We start from the raw sequence: 7,481 nt of genomic DNA on the forward strand, positions 1-7,481 counted from the left end.
ATAAACAAAAGCTAAAAGAGCAGATGAACATAGCTTAACAAGTCTGAAATGCGCATGTGATACTGACATCAAAGTTTCACCACATTTTGGGACAAATGTTTTCACTTTCAAAATTAACAATCAGTAGAATATTTTCTCTAAATTTGCATCTCCTTTCTTCACTCCAATTGTTTGCACCTAAGAAAAAATAAAGCTTGATGCAACATTATGCTTACAAATTGTGTTTTATGCTCAATCATCACCTGTCCTACAGAGACACAGTCAGAATTACCCTGGCGAATTGAGTAAATTTGAAAATGTAAAAAAAAATGCAGAATTGCTGTTTTTTTCTATTCAATCACAAAGAATTAATGTAAGTTCTTAAATATGTTCGCAAAATAGCGGGACTTTCAAATATAGATAATCTTGCAAAAACAAGTCAAAGTAAAAATAAATACATCCAGTTGTGACATCTACAGTGTGTTGAACATTCCTGAAGCTAAATGTGTCCTGCTGAAATAGCTCAGTTGGGAGAGCGTTAGACTGAAGATCTAAAGGTTCCTGGTTCAATTCTGAGTTTCAGCTAAAGTCTTTTCCTCACCAATTAAATTTTAAGCAGAAAATAAACAAAGCATATGGACTGACTGTTTACAGAGAATGTAAAAATCCTAATCATTATAACTATCTACAGGAAATAAAATGATAGAAACTTGAGAACTGAACACTTTTAACTTTTGCGGAAAATAGTATTTTTTGTAATTTTTCCTTCATTCTGGACGTCATCACTTTGTTTTATTTTAGTTTGACTTAGCTCTATGAGGGTTTAAAGGAAACCTGATAGCTAATACGGGCAGCATGTATCAGACACTAGCTGAATGACTTCAGCCATGTATGTTTGACTATGAATCGCTGTGGCATTACTAAGACAAATATGCTTCAAAAATATGCCAGGAACAAAGCTGTTGGGGAAAAAGTCAGGAAGGCAAAAAACACAAGCCCCAACTCAGGACCATCATCTTTCATTCTAAAAATAGGGGTTTCCACGTTAATGGTAAGACAAAGAATCCACAGATTTGGCATTTCTCTAGCGAGGAGAGCCCACTTAAAATGTATGGGGTGCTTGTCTCCATAAGCGCAAGCTGGGCACTAAACTGGCTTATTTGCAATTCTGGATGTTGCAGAGTGAAAACACCTGTTGGACAAAAATAGTAATTTCCGGTGTTGATAAATTCATTGTGAGGAGTAATTTATAAAATGGGATCACTTTGGAGGGGTTTCTTCTGTTTTGGTACTTTTGGAACTCTGCAAATGTCACCCTCAAAATATTCTTGCAAAATCTGCGTTCACAAAACCCAAATAGAACCTCTTACTTTCAAAGCCCTGCTGTGTGACCAAACAGTAGTTTCTGAAGACATATGGGGCATCACCGCATTTCAATGAAATTGTGAAACTTTAGATATTTTCACAAGAAAAACTAAATATATATTGACTAGTGTTGAGCATTCCGATACTGAAATATCGGGTATCGGCCGATATTCGCGGTATCGGAATTCCGATACTTAATTCCGATACTTTTGCAATATCGTATACTGGAATCGGAAGTTCCCATAATGCAATGAGCCAGTTTCATTTTATTCAGCCAATGAGGATCCTAAGAAGTGTGGGCACATCCTGTTAGGCATGTAGGCATCTTAAGTAATGGCATGGCTGTGATTGGCAGCTGAAATGATGTCATGATGCACTATAAAAGCCGCCGCCGCCATTTTGAGCTCACTCTGCTGTGAATTCAGTTAGGGATAGGACGCTGTTGTTCTGAGGGACAGTTTTAGCTACCTATTTTGTCTATTCTGCTTTACCCAAGCTACTTTATAAATCGCTGTGCCTTGCAGCTCTAGTGCACAGTTCTCTGTGCTGTTCACCGCTGTCTGCAAGGTCTGTGTGTGTGAGTGCAGCTCACCCTGTAGCGTGTGCTTCAGCCACGTCTGGTTGTAGTGCACTCAGTGTGTGTCACTGCCTCATACATTGTCCTTTTTTGCCAATTCATATTTTTTCCTGATTTCTCCTATTAGTGTGGTGGTTCCATCCGTATTCAGCTAAATTGGTTCCAAACACACTATATAGGAGTAGTTAGAGGAGCCTTTCTGCAGCATTGGGCCCTGCAGCCCCAACCAGATTAGTATTAGCCTATTTTTTGTAACCTCATCTATTGCATTGTAGGTTACCTTCCTACATTGTAGTAGCTACAAAAAGTTTGTGATACTATCGGTATTACATCTTTAGGCACATCCAGTGTCTTTTTGTGACAAAAAAACCTAAATAAAGTTCACCAAACACTCTACTAGAGATGAGCGTTGTTCTACTCGAACTGTTCGCCAATCTCAAATTCGAGCTGTTTTGGGCGGTGTTCGAGCCGTTCGGCGAACACGAACGATTTGAGAAAAATTCGGCTGTTCGAGGTTATGTTCGATAACTGTTCGTGCACCAAAATCATAACTGGATTTTTTCTCAGTAATGATGAAAATTAATGTTAATACGCAGTTTGAGTGTACAGCGGGGTGGGGGGAGGGGCAGTGGATGGATCTCTGCAGGAATAATGAAGATCTCCATTTTTTTTTCTCTTTCCCGCATTTACAGTGGGGAGGTGCAATCTGTCAGCCTATCAGCAGCGCACACACGGAGCGAAGTGCTTTTTTTCACACAAGCAAGGGCATGTGTCATTGGCAGTGTATGTCACATGTCCTTGCCCTATAAGACCAAGCCATTTTCCCCGTCGCCACCATTTTCTCACTGCTGCAGCTGCGTGTTAGACGGCACCGCTGTTGCTGTGTGCGCTATGCCTTGTTAATTTCAAGCCAATTTTCGCACAAATCTACAGATAGCTTGGGAGTAGGGAATAGTTGTGATTGCAGTCCTTTTAAGGACTAGGTTACAGCATTTCCTACGACTTTTATCAGGCAGGTCTGTGCTCTTAAATAGATAGATTGTGGGAGTAAAGACTAATTGTAATTGCAGTCCTTTTCAGGACTAGGTTACATCAGTTCCTATCAGTTTTTGCCAGGCAGGTCTGTGCCAGTGCTGTGCAAGTTTTTTTCACAGCATTTGGCTGAATCTAGCAAAGATAATCCTTTTTGGCCTATTGCAGAGTGTGTTAGTCAGTGGAGTAGCCTATCTGTGTTGCAAGATATACCACCTGTGTATAGAATACCAATTTTTTTACTGCACCTAGTGAAGTAAAATCTTTTGGGCATAGCATCATTCTATTAGTCCATCTATACTGACCTCCATCAGGTTGCAAATTGAATATAATTTTTTTCTGCATCTAGCTCTGAAAAAATATTTGGGCTTCTAGCAGTGTGTGGGACTTGTTCTATTAGTCCATATATACTGACCTCCATCAGGTTGCAAACTGAATATAATTTTTTTCTGCATCTAGCTCTGAAAAAATATTTGGCCTTCTAGCAGTGTGTGGGACTTGTTCTATTAGTCCATCTATACTGACCTCCATCTTGCTGCAAATTCAAAATAATGTTTTGTCTGCGTCTAGCTCTGAAAAAATATTTGGCCTTCTAGCAGTGTGTGGGACTTTCTCTATTAGTCCATCTATACTGACCTCCATCAGGTTGCAAATTAAAAATAATTTTTATCTGCATCTACAGTACCTCTGAAAAAATATTTGGGCTTCTAGCAGTGTGTGGGACTTGTTCTATTAGTCCATCTATACTGACCTCCATCAGGTTGCAAACTGAATATATTTTTTTCTGCATCTACCTCTGAAAAAATATTGGGCTTCTAGCTGTGTGTGGGTCTTGTTCTATTAATCCATCTATACTGACCTCTATCAGGTTGCAAACTGAATATAATTTTTTTCTGCATCTAGCTCTGAAAAAATATTTGGCCTTCTAGTAGTGTGTCGGACTTTCTCTATTAGTCCATCTATACTGACCTCCATCAGGTTGCAAATTAAAAATAATTTTTATCTGCATCTACAGTACCTCTGAAAAAATATTTGGGCTTCTAGCTGTGTGCGGGACTTGTTGTATTAGTCCATCTATACTGACCTCCATCAGGTTGCAAACTGAATATATTTTTTTCTGCATCTACCTCTGAAAAAATATTTGGCCTTCTAGTAGTGTGTCGGACTTTCTCTATTAGTCCATCTATACTGACCTCCATCAGGTTGCAATTAAAACTAATTTTTATCTGCATCTACAGTACCTCTGAAAAAATATTTGGGCTTCTAGCAGTGTGTGGGACTTGTTCTATTAGTCCATCTATACTGACCTCCATCAGGTTGCAAACTGAATATATTTTTTTCTGCATCTACGTCTGAAAAAATATTTGGCCTTCTAGTAGTGTGTCGGACTTTCTCTATTAGTCCATCTATACTGACCTCCATCAGGTTGCAAATTAAAACTAATTTTTATCTGCATCTACAGTACCTCTGAAAAAATATTTGGGCTTCTAGCAGTGTGTGGGACTTGTTCTATTAGTCCATCTATACTGACCTCCATCAGGTTGCAAACTGAATATATTTTTTTCTGCATCTACCTCTGAAAAAATATTGGGCTTCTAGCTGTGTGTGGGTCTTGTTCTATTAATCCATCTATACTGACCTCCATCAGGTTGCAAACTGAATATATTTTTTTCTGCATCTACCTCTGAAAAAATATTTGGCCTTCTAGTAGTGTGTCGGACTTTCTCTATTAGTCCATCTATACTGACCTCCATCAGGTTGCAAATTAAAACTAATTTTTATCTGCATCTACAGTACCTCTGAAAAAATATTTGGGCTTCTAGCAGTGTGTGGGACTTGTTCTATTAGTCGATCTATACTGACCTCCATCAGGTTGCAAACTGAATATATTTTTTTCTGCATCTACCTCTGAAAAAATATTGGGCTTCTAGCTGTGTGTGGGTCTTGTTCTATTAATCCATCTATACTGACCTCCATCAGATTGCAAACTGAATATATTTTTTTCTGCATCTAGCTCTGAAAAAATATTTGGCCTTCTAGTAGTGTGTCGGACTTTCTCTATTAGTCCATCTATACTGACCTCCATCAGGTTGCAAATTAAAACTAATTTTTATCTGCATCTACAGTACCTCTGAAAAAATATTTGGGCTTCTAGCAGTGTGTGGGACTTGTTCTATTAGTCCATCTATACTGACCTCCATCAGGTTGCAAACTGAATATATTTTTTTCTGCATCTACCTCTGAAAAAATATTGGGCTTCTAGCTGTGTGTGGGTCTTGTTCTATTAATCCATCTATACTGACCTCCATCAGGTTGCAAACTGAATATATTTTTTTCTGCATCTACCTCTGAAAAAATATTTGGCCTTCTAGTAGTGTGTCGGACTTTCTCTATTAGTCCATCTATACTGACCTCCATCAGGTTGCAAATTAAAACTAATTTTTATCTGCATCTACAGTACCTCTGAAAAAATATTTGGGCTTCTAGCAGTGTGTGGGACTTGTTCTATTAGTCGATCTATACTGACCTCCATCAGGTTGCAAACTGAATATATTTTTTTCTGCATCTACCTCTGAAAAAATATTGGGCTTCTAGCTGTGTGTGGGTCTTGTTCTATTAATCCATCTATACTGACCTCCATCAGATTGCAAACTGAATATATTTTTTTCTGCATCTAGCTCTGAAAAAATATTTGGCCTTCTAGTAGTGTGTCGGACTTTCTCTATTAGTCCATCTATACTGACCTCCATCAGGTTGCAAATTAAAACTAATTTTTATCTGCATCTACAGTACCTCTGAAAAAATATTTGGGCTTCTAGCTGTGTGTGGGACTTGTTGTATTAGTCCATCTATACTGACCTCCATCAGGTTGCAAACTGAATATATTTTTTTCTGCATCTACCTCTGAAAAAATATTTGGCCTTCTAGTAGTGTGTCGGACTTTCTCTATTAGTCCATCTATACTGACCTCCATCAGGTTGCAAATTAAAAATAATTTTTATCTGCATCTACAGTACCTCTGAAAAAATATTTGGGCTTCTAGCTGTGTGCGGGACTTGTTGTATTAGTCCATCTATACTGACCTCCATCAGGTTGCAAACTGAATATATTTTTTTCTGCATCTACCTCTGAAAAAATATTTGGCCTTCTAGTAGTGTGTCGGACTTTCTCTATTAGTCCATCTATATTGACCTCCATCATGTTGCAAATTAAAACTAATTTTTATCTGCATCTACAGTACCTCTGAAAAAATATTTGGGCTTCTAGCAGTGTGTGGGACTTGTTCTATTAGTCCATCTATACTGACCTCCATCAGGTTGCAAACTGAATATATTTTTTTCTGCATCTACGTCTGAAAAAATATTTGGCCTTCTAGTAGTGTGTCGGACTTTCTCTATTAGTCCATCTATACTGACCTCCATCAGGTTGCAAATTAAAACTAATTTTTATCTGCATCTACAGTACCTCTGAAAAAATATTTGGGCTTCTAGCAGTGTGTGGGACTTGTTCTATTAGTCCATCTATACTGACTTCCATCAGGTTGCAAACTGAATATATTTTTTTCTGCATCTACCTCTGAAAAAATATTGGGCTTCTAGCTGTGTGTGGGTCTTGTTCTGTTAATCCATCTATACTGACCTCCATCAGGTTGCAAACTGAATATATTTTTTTCTGCATCTACCTCTGAAAAAATATTTGGCCTTCTAGTAGTGTGTCGGACTTTCTCTATTAGTCCATCTATACTGACCTCCATCAGGTTGCAAACTGAATATAATTTTTTTCTGCATCTAGCTCTGAAAAAATATTTGGCCTTCTAGTAGTGTGTCGGACTTTCTCTATTAGTCCATCTATACTGACCTCCATCAGGTTGCAAATTAAAACTAATTTTTATCTGCATCTACAGTACCTCTGAAAAAATATTTGGGCTTCTAGCTGTGTGTGGGACTTGTTGTATTAGTCCATCTATACTGACCTCCATCAGGTTGCAAATTCAAAATAATTTTTTTCTGCATCTAACCCAGCAAATAGTTTTGGCCTAATACCACAGTTTGGCCACTCAGCTCTGCTCGGTTACCATCCATTGTTTTTTTGTGCAAACAACTCCAGAGTTGTGAATTAGTTAACCACCAAAATGAGTGGAAAAAGGCCTGCTGCTGGTGGAAAGGGGAATAGGCGTGTTGGGAAGGGGAAAAAAGGTTGTGTCCGTGGGTTAGGTGTTAAAGCAACAGTAACATCTGCAGAAGAAAGACCATCTTCCAGCCAAACTAAAATGTCTACTTCTTTTAGCGGACAATGTGATAAGATCCCTTTCTTACGGCCACGCCAATCGCTACAAATTCCAGATGAGGCACAAAAACAGCAGGTGCTTCAACGGATATCAAGTGCTCCTTTAAGTGGGCTCTCCTCCACATCAACTTCAACATCACAAATACTCCAGTCCTCAAAGGTGTCACCCAAATCGCACTTGCTTCCTCACAGCTCCCAAATCTCCAGCTGCCCGTCTGAGTATGAGGTAGAACAGATGGTT

The 7,481-nt window shown here is 38.6% G+C and overlaps 1 non-coding gene across 1 annotated transcript; it reads left to right on the forward strand.

Annotated features, from left to right (window-relative positions):
* Positions 1-491: 491 nt before the first annotated feature.
* Positions 492-564, forward strand: TRNAF-GAA (transfer RNA phenylalanine (anticodon GAA)). Its single transcript has one exon. It is a non-coding gene; the product is annotated as a tRNA-Phe (tRNA).
* Positions 565-7,481: the final 6,917 nt, after the last annotated feature.

Source organism: Phyllobates terribilis, unplaced genomic scaffold (assembly GCF_046119375.1).
Source record: "Phyllobates terribilis strain yellow unplaced genomic scaffold, ASM4611937v1 Scaffold_12__6_contigs__length_324123572, whole genome shotgun sequence".
In the NCBI taxonomy this organism is placed as follows: Eukaryota; Metazoa; Chordata; class Amphibia; order Anura; family Dendrobatidae; genus Phyllobates; species Phyllobates terribilis.